Consider the following 8,726-nt stretch of genomic DNA (forward strand, 5'->3'; position numbering starts at 1 on the left):
TTCTGACTATCAAAACAGAAAAGTTTCAAAGTATATCGCGTAAATACTAATTAAAAATAAATAATAAATGCACTAACTTGAATGTATAAAGATAAAAAGCCACAACACATTTATTATTGTTCTTCTTTGTTTATTTGTTTTTAAAAATGTCCCTATCATATGAAAAAAAGACATCGATTCCGAAAGGTACGATATTCGGAGCAATTTAGTATTAAATTAAATCTTGAGCTCAAAGACGGTAGAAACCCAAAGCAAGCTATAAATGATAGTAGCAAGGGAAATACATTCTCTGAATGGATACGTAAGCAGTTTCTTCATCTACTTGATGTAATGTTGACTGGAGCGTTGAATGAAATAGTCAGAAAAGCAGAAACACCAGTCAACATTTAATTTTTAAACCGCATTTTGCTTTTCATATTATATACTAAAGCACAATTACAAGTGACTTTGAGAAAGGATAAAAGCTCGTTAGGTCATATCATTAAAAGATGTGATAAACTCTTAACAAAAAAAAATTAAACAATATAAATCACTTACTTCCCGGGAATATGATATTTTTAAACATATATAGATCAATGTATTTCAAGTATGAATGCTTTATTATTTTCAAAAGTTCACCATCTTTCATCTTCTTTCTGTGAAAAAAACCAGCTAAGACAGTTACTCTTGTTTGTCATCCTTAGAACCTGTCAGTTTGATGTTGCATATGTCAATCATAGTTAAGTTCTATCTAATAAAAAAATCTGGGCTGGGCGTGGCCTACTGGTGAAAGTGCTCGAATTATGAGCACGAGGATTTATGGTTCGCATCCTGTTGCTGCAAAAAAATCTTTCTGCACTTTGGGGCCGAGGATACACTATAAGAGCGATGGTCAAATCCCACTATTCAGGCGGATAACAGTAGCCCAAAAATTGTCGTTGAGTGATATTTACTACCCAAATCCTTTTACTCAATCAGTTCAAAATTAGGGACGGCAATACGCAGATAGCTCTTGTGCAACGCCCCCAGTGGCAAAACGGGAAATGTGTCAACTTATAACGCTATAAATCGTTTTTCTATACCCGTCGTGGGCACAGCGCAGATAGCTCTTGTGTTAGCGCCTCCAGTGACACAAAGATATGTCTGACGATTTATAACGTTCAAAATCGGGTTTCAATACCCGTGATGGACACATCGCAGATAGCTCTTGTGAAGCGCCCTCAGTAGCACAAAGATAAGTCTGACGATTTATAATGCTAAAAATTAGGTTTCGATACCCGTGGTGCACAATGCACGGACAGCTGTTGTGCATCTTTGCGCAAAAAGTCTCAATTGTGGGTCAGAAAACTGTATGAACATCATAACTATTAACTATAGACGCTTGCGCAACCACTGTATTTTTGTTCTTTTTGTCCCCCTCTCTCACAAGCACACAAAGACGAAAGTGTGAAAAAGACAAACGTTCACAGTTTCACTCAGTAAGTCATATTACGTTCGAAAATATTGGTGACAACGCGTTTATATCCAAACAACTGTTTGTTTTCAAGTATATTGATTTATAAACTTAATTATCTCTAGTCATTTTGTTATTCAGGACTTTCATCGTTAATGTATATATTTTGATCATATATTTTAGTTCTTGTTTATATGATCAGCTTATATTTTTGATCAGAAGTTTTTAGCAATAACCAAAATGAAGACATTTCATTCAAGTTTTATTGAATCGGTACACAATTTGAAGCTTTAGTGCTTTGGGTATTAATTCCAAATAACCAATATATATGCAAACCAGAAATTATATGTATATGAAAATAAAAATTACCAGATAATGTATAATATATACGTGTTTGTATCAGAGCAAAGCCACGTTTAGCCATTTGCTCTTTCCACCTCGGGAATTGAATCCCGGATTTTAGCGTCGTAAGTTTGTATAGTTACTACTGTCCCACCAAGTAAGTACGATCACGAGATTCAATATTATCAGTAATTTAGGAATAGAATGAATGATCATAGAATTGGAGTGAATTTCGAGCAAAGCTGCACGAAAACTTTCTGCGTTAGCCGTCCCTAATTTAGCAGTAAAAGATAGCTAGCCATTACCATCATCACCAAATATCCCAGAAAATAGTCAAAAAATTTAAAAACATTTTTTTTTGTTATTGTTGTTTTACATAAATGTGATAGCAGTTTCTTGTTTTTATCAAATGTGAATTATAATTGTCTTGAGTCCCGTAGACAGAAAAAAAAAGTCGGCCGAAATAAGCTAGAATTATTCTGCTTTATACAACAGGTAAAGCTGTGAGTTTTGCGTTGAACGTTGTAATAAAAGTGTGAATTTTCGTGAGAGTTCGAGTTTGAAAGAACAGTCTGTGTAAAGTGATAGTTTTCAGTTTCTTCTGCCTAAAGTCACTTCCGCGAGTGCACATCAAACTAATTTAGGAAATCGTGATAGGGTATAGATTCCTCTTTGTTTGGAGAAGTTTGTGTGGAGTTCTATTTATATCAGAAGTTGGCAGGAAACGGAAAAATTTGGTGCATGCATAGTTGTGTTTCAATCGGTCTTTAGGATTTTGGTCGACCCGTTAGAACACCATAGATTCAATGGACAGGATGAAACAGAGTAAAAATCCAGACAGAGCTTTGTGCCTTTGGTTTGTGTGGATGCTTAGAGAAACTTTTAGAACAGTTTGTTCAAGGATAGATCGGATTGCAAGTCAGGCGGAAATTGTAGACGGATAAAACTCCCAGCCATTCGATACACAGGGGTAGTGTTATTACAGTTCCACGTCTACTGCGGCCCCTCCATGTGCAGCTTCCTGGCACGACACGCTAGAAGGTAGTGCTAGACGCCAAAGCTTCAATTCCATGTGCGTGCGTGTACGTGACGGCTAATCGGAAGAATCTTGTTTCAGACTTCGCGTTCAAGCTTCTAGGACACAAGTTTGTTTAGAAACTCCCTTTCACTGAAGCTTCTAGCTGCAAACAACCGGAAAGAATACGCTCTGTGTGAGCTGAAGCTTTTGAGATAGTCGAATCTCTGGTCAAAAGAAAAATAAAGACTTGTTGAACCTGAATATTCGTAGTCGTTTGATAGTAAGACGAATTGACTTGACGAAATCAATTTGATGCGGCTGTCGATACCACTGTGTAGTTTCGAAACGTTTTTGTATTGAAATCCTTGAAAATTAATTGGTAAGTTGTTCCTATCGCTGCACCCAAGTCAGCCATGTCAACATCTTAGTCATGGTTCTGTCTGGAGTTGGCAGCGCCTGTGCCTTCAACTTTCTAACTTATGTTCAGATTGAAAATTCATTCACTCAATATTAAATAATTTTAAGCATTCGAAGCAAACCAGGCCAACGGAGATAATAAAGTACCTTTTAAATACTCGTTGTTTGTCGTTATCCAAATGAGGTTTCTTCTCTAACTGGATTGTTATTGTTTTAATTTCTGTACGGCTGCTTTAAACGACCCATTATAGTTTTAGCGGAATTTGCTGGAAGAAAGCGGTACTATATATATTAAAACTGCTATTTTTTTCTATTTACATTAACGAACAAGTATCTCTCTCACAAATGCACATACCAAAAAAAATATCTTGTATTTATATTTTTTAGAAATTTTTACAACCAACACAAGATTTTAAACTGAATATTTTTACAACTCTGAAAATTGTAGAGTTTTCAAGATCTAATTTTAACGATCAAGATTGCACCCATTCTAATTTTGGAGTCTTATTTAAGACTCCAAAACTACACTATTTTTGTTTGAAGTTTTAGAAGTTGTCGATGATATTCAGTGTATTAAATTAATCACTTTTTAAGTTTCATTTTGTTTTGCTTGTTGTTAAGTTCAAAGCTACGCAATGGGCTATCTGTGCTCTGCCCACTAGAAGTATCGAAAACAGATTTTTAGCGTTATAAGCAATAGGACTGATTTTCTTTCACAAATTTTGACCAAATAGAGTGATTTACATTGTCTGAATAATTCAGTGCATTTATGTCTCTTTCCAATTTTTGTTTACATAAAACATAAGATCCATTCTTTACAGTTGGATGGTGGTTTGCTTATGATATTATAATATGGTGATACTAGTTATCGTTCCAGTTTGTAAAGTTTATCACAAAAAAGTAAAGTTTCAGATATTTTTAACTTGACTAAGGATACCGCCATCTGTTTATGACAAAGTGGGTGTTCAGTTTCATTGAAAATTTTCCAGTGCTTTTGGAATCGACAAAACAATAATGATTAGCGTTCAAAAGCTATACACATTTTAAAACTTGTGTATTTCATGCTTTGGCATTTTTATTTACTGATCACGAATAAAAAAAAAAAAAGATGAAGCTAATTTAATGAACCAACAATTAACAAGGACTATTATATAAGTTTGTTCTAATAGCATATAAGGCAAGATTGGGAAATTTCGCTTTATTAGCTTGTAAAAATGTGTGAATTTGAGTTGGGTGTAAAACAAGAAATGTGCTATACTAACACATCATTAATTTTAGCTTGTAAAAATGTGTGAATTTGAGTTGGGTGTAAAACAAGAAATGTGCTACACTAACACATCATTAATTTTAGCTTGTAAAAATGTGTGAATTTGAGTTGGGTGTAAAACAAGAAATGTGCTATACTAACACATCACTAATTTTAGCTTGTAAAAATGTGTGAATTTGTGTTGGGTGTAAAACAAGAAATGTGCTACACTAACACATCATTAATTTTAAAACATTCAAAATCATGTTATTTTTCACGTATCTACAACGTTTTCTAATATATAATACAATTCAGACTTTATTATGAAAGCACCAAAAATATATTAACGTATCTGTAATAGATAAGGCAAAATTATTCTATCAAACTAAACAAAAATAATAGTTTAACAGCTGAGGTTCTGCTTTTATGTATATCTTGCTATCACTTAAATTCCTTAATTTTTATTCTTCTTTTCGTTCTTTGTTTTCCTGTTTTATTCTTTTTCAGCTAAAGATATCTAAACGTTTTTCTTTTCTTTCTGCTCTTTCGAAATGTTTATGCTGAACACCATCAAACCACGTGCTTTACTTCCGCGTTCATTTAATGTCTGTCAACACCATCAGAATTTAAAAAATGTTTAATGTCACGTTGCAATTTTCGTGTTTACTCAGCAAGAAGTTGTTGTGAAGACTCGAGTAGGACAAGTAAACACTGTGTTTTGGAAGGACTCGTTGGTAAACAAATTTAGGCTAATAAACATTGTCAATTACTTTTCTTCATCTTATTCTCTCTTTCATTCTCTGTTTACCAGACTGAAGATTAAAATTATTTTGAACTGTTTTTCGGAAATGCTTTCCTGAATTTCTGTTAAAGTTTGAGATCAGTTTTATCGTAGCCATCCTCAGAGATTAGATTGAACACATTGATGGATGAAGCGATTTATAGCTGACTGAATCGAATGATTTAACAAAATAATTTCAATAGCATTGTGAAAAGTGAGACATCCCGTCTTACGGCAGCTGCGACAAGCACCAGCGCTCTCTGTTGCTTATCAATTGCTGAATAAACTCGACGTTTCATTTGTTACGCTATATTTATGTGCTCCATATTGGACGAATTTGTATCATCGCTTTCTAAAGAGCTATCATTTTTTGTTATGTCTAGTTTATAAAAGGGAAGGAACAAATTAAATATAAGTCAAATAATGTAAATGAATAACGAAAAGAAAGATGGAAATCAATGAGTGGCCAGTCAGACACGGGCAAGCGGATATAGTTTAATGCAGTAACAAAGATATCAGATGATAAGTGTGATCATGAATAGACAGGTAAAGTTAGGTTTAACTGCGACTGAACAGATAGGCTGATGAACAGGTTTTCAGACCTCCATATATAGCAAAGTAAAAATATTGAGGGTAGTTTACTTTAAGCAAAAAGCTACACAAAGGGCTATCTGTGCTGTTCCCCACACGGGTATCGAAACCCGGTTTCTATCGTTGTAAGTCCGCAAATATGGTGAGAAGGAGCAACATACACACACACATATTTATAAGGATAGAAGTACAGAGGAACAGATAGGTTGAGGTATGATAAGACACTCAAGCACGTACTGTTAGATAAGAACAGTGGCGTTTCTATGATTTTTTGTTTGATGGGTATAGGGGGGGGGGCAGAGTTAGTTTTGGGAGCAGAAATATTTACATTTTCATGTCATTGGGAGTCCCAAAGTTCTTAAATGACTATATATCAGATGGGTGACGGCTGGGAACAGAGCCCTCTAATATTGGGGTTGCCCCCACGTTACCCCAGTGGACATGCCTCTGGATAGGAGGACAAACAGACAGATATTGATACGTGTGAATAAGAACAAGGTAAAAGTGCATTTCAGTCGTTATAAGTTGTCATAACGCTGTAGTTCACCAACATGAAAGATGATGTACATTGTCATAAGATAGTAATTGTCAAACACAGGAAACTACACACGTTGTCATAAGACAGTAGTTCACCAACATGAAAGATGATATACATTGTCATAAGATAATAATTCTCAAACACAGGAAACTACACACGTTGTCATAACGTTGTAGTTCACCAACATGAAAGATGATATACATTGTCATAAGATAGTTATTCTCAAACACAGGAAACTACGCACGTCGTCATAAGACAGTAGTTCACCAAGATAGAAAATTAGTGGTAAAAGTGTTAAACTGAAGCATCACAAACATATTTAATGAGTTTTGCAGGAGTTTACATTTTATATGTTTTTCTTTAAAGTCACCTTATAGAGTTTTTATGTGAATGTAATATATGGGTATTTACTGTGTCTTTTGTTTTTGTTTTCTCCTTGCTATTAAAAGGTTTTAAAATGTGACGTAGTTCTTACGCAAATAGAAATAATAAAAATGTGGTATTGGCATTTCTTTTCTTTGAAGTCAAATGTGCAGACATGCAGACTTTTATTTTTCGGTATTTTTTGCTACTGTACTCAAATTCATTTGGCTGGTATTCCAAGTTAGTTTCTTCATTGCGCATGCTCAAATCCAGTTGGCATTTCCTTGTTATCTGTTTCACTTCCTTGCTCTTGGATTTGGACGATAAGATCAAACAAGTGACAGGAAAGAAAGAAAGAGAAGAGAGAATGAAGCTAAATTAATAATATAAAAATAAAAGGTACAAATCCTTATCACTATACTGGGAACAGACACATATGGTCGTATTTTTTTCGCTTTAGGAAAGATGAATTTGATGGTCTCTGTTGCTATGGGCAATGTTTTTTAACGTAAAGTTTGGCAAGAACAGAGAAATTGTTGGTTTTGATGCAACTATGTGTTTGGCTTCTTCTAATCTTCACTTCAGTATATATTTTTATGCTCTGTTTATAAATTATCGGCTAGATGATTAGTTACCAATATCAAAGGTTCAATTATTAAATAGATAACGTATTGAAGATAAGTGGGGTATTTTTAGATGTTTAAATTTCCTGAAGAGAAACCAGGGAGCAAGGTTTGATCACATACCAGGATGGTCAGCTTCTGTGTGCAGTGGGCATGGGCGCAAGGGGAGCACTCCCCCAGGATAATGAGTTTTTCGTTTCCCTAGTTATAGTTTTGATATCATTTTGTTATCTTGTCCCTTCTGTAATTGCAGTGCGCATGGGCGTTCGCAAGGGGAGCACTACCCCCGGATTATCAGTTTTTCAATTCCCTAGGAATAGTTTTGATGTTATTTTGTTATCTTGTTCCCCCTCTGTAATATATTCTGCGGACGCCCATGCCTGTGCGAATGTTTTTTTTTTTTCAGTTTCAGCATTAGGGAGTTAAAAGGCTTAAGAAATTTTCTGAGTTTGGGTCAGAGGTCAAAGTAATTGTGAAATCCGAGTACAAAGAAAGGAATGCACCAATGGTAAAAACAATTATCAAATTTTCCAAGCTACATTTACCTAAAGAAAAGTATTGCGTATTTTTTTTCTACTTAGTAACTGTGTGATGTATCTCCGAAAATCATATTGAAAGTCAGCACATAATGATAATTGTTGACCTTCAACAGGTTCTTTCACTTACTAATATTATATTGAATCACACTAGGATTCAGGTCCCGCATAAGATTATAATTGCGTGCAACCTTTGCATATCCCGCGTATAAAACATTAAATCCTTTGTTAAAAAAAATAGGTACACTGGAAAGACGTCTATCGATTTTTTTTTGTGTAAGTGTTTTGGAATTGATGAGCCTTGTTCACGAAATTCAAGGTAGAGGTAGGTCATACATGAATTATTTTGAGTATGGCTTTCACACAAAAAAAAGTATTGCGCATGCGTCATGAATGATAGGTCCAAGTCAAAGCAAAGCTTGCATACTGCAAATGGTGGACATGTTTCTCAGTAATGTGGTGTATAATCTTCTTTTTTTGTTAAGATGTATTTTTATTGTGGATAATACTTGTACTGAATGTTTTCAATTTCATAATCCTTCTTCTCTTGAGTTTTTATTGTGATGTATTTTTATTGTGGATAATACTTGTACTGAGTGTTTTCAATTTAATAATCGTTCTTCTCTTGACTTTTTGTTGTGATGTATTTTTATTGTGGATAATACTTGTACTGAGTGTTTTCAATTTCATAATCTATTTTCTCTTGAGTTTTTTGTTGTGATTGTTACGTATTACAATTTCGAAATGTCTGAAACTGAGTTAACTAATAATTTAAACTTAGTTGTTAAATATATGTCGATATATCTCCAATTTATGATATTTGCCAACAAGATTGATAT

The sequence above is a fragment of the Limulus polyphemus genome, unplaced genomic scaffold (genome assembly GCF_000517525.1).
Source record: "Limulus polyphemus unplaced genomic scaffold, Limulus_polyphemus-2.1.2 Scaffold744, whole genome shotgun sequence".
Classification (NCBI taxonomy): domain Eukaryota; kingdom Metazoa; phylum Arthropoda; class Merostomata; order Xiphosura; family Limulidae; genus Limulus; species Limulus polyphemus.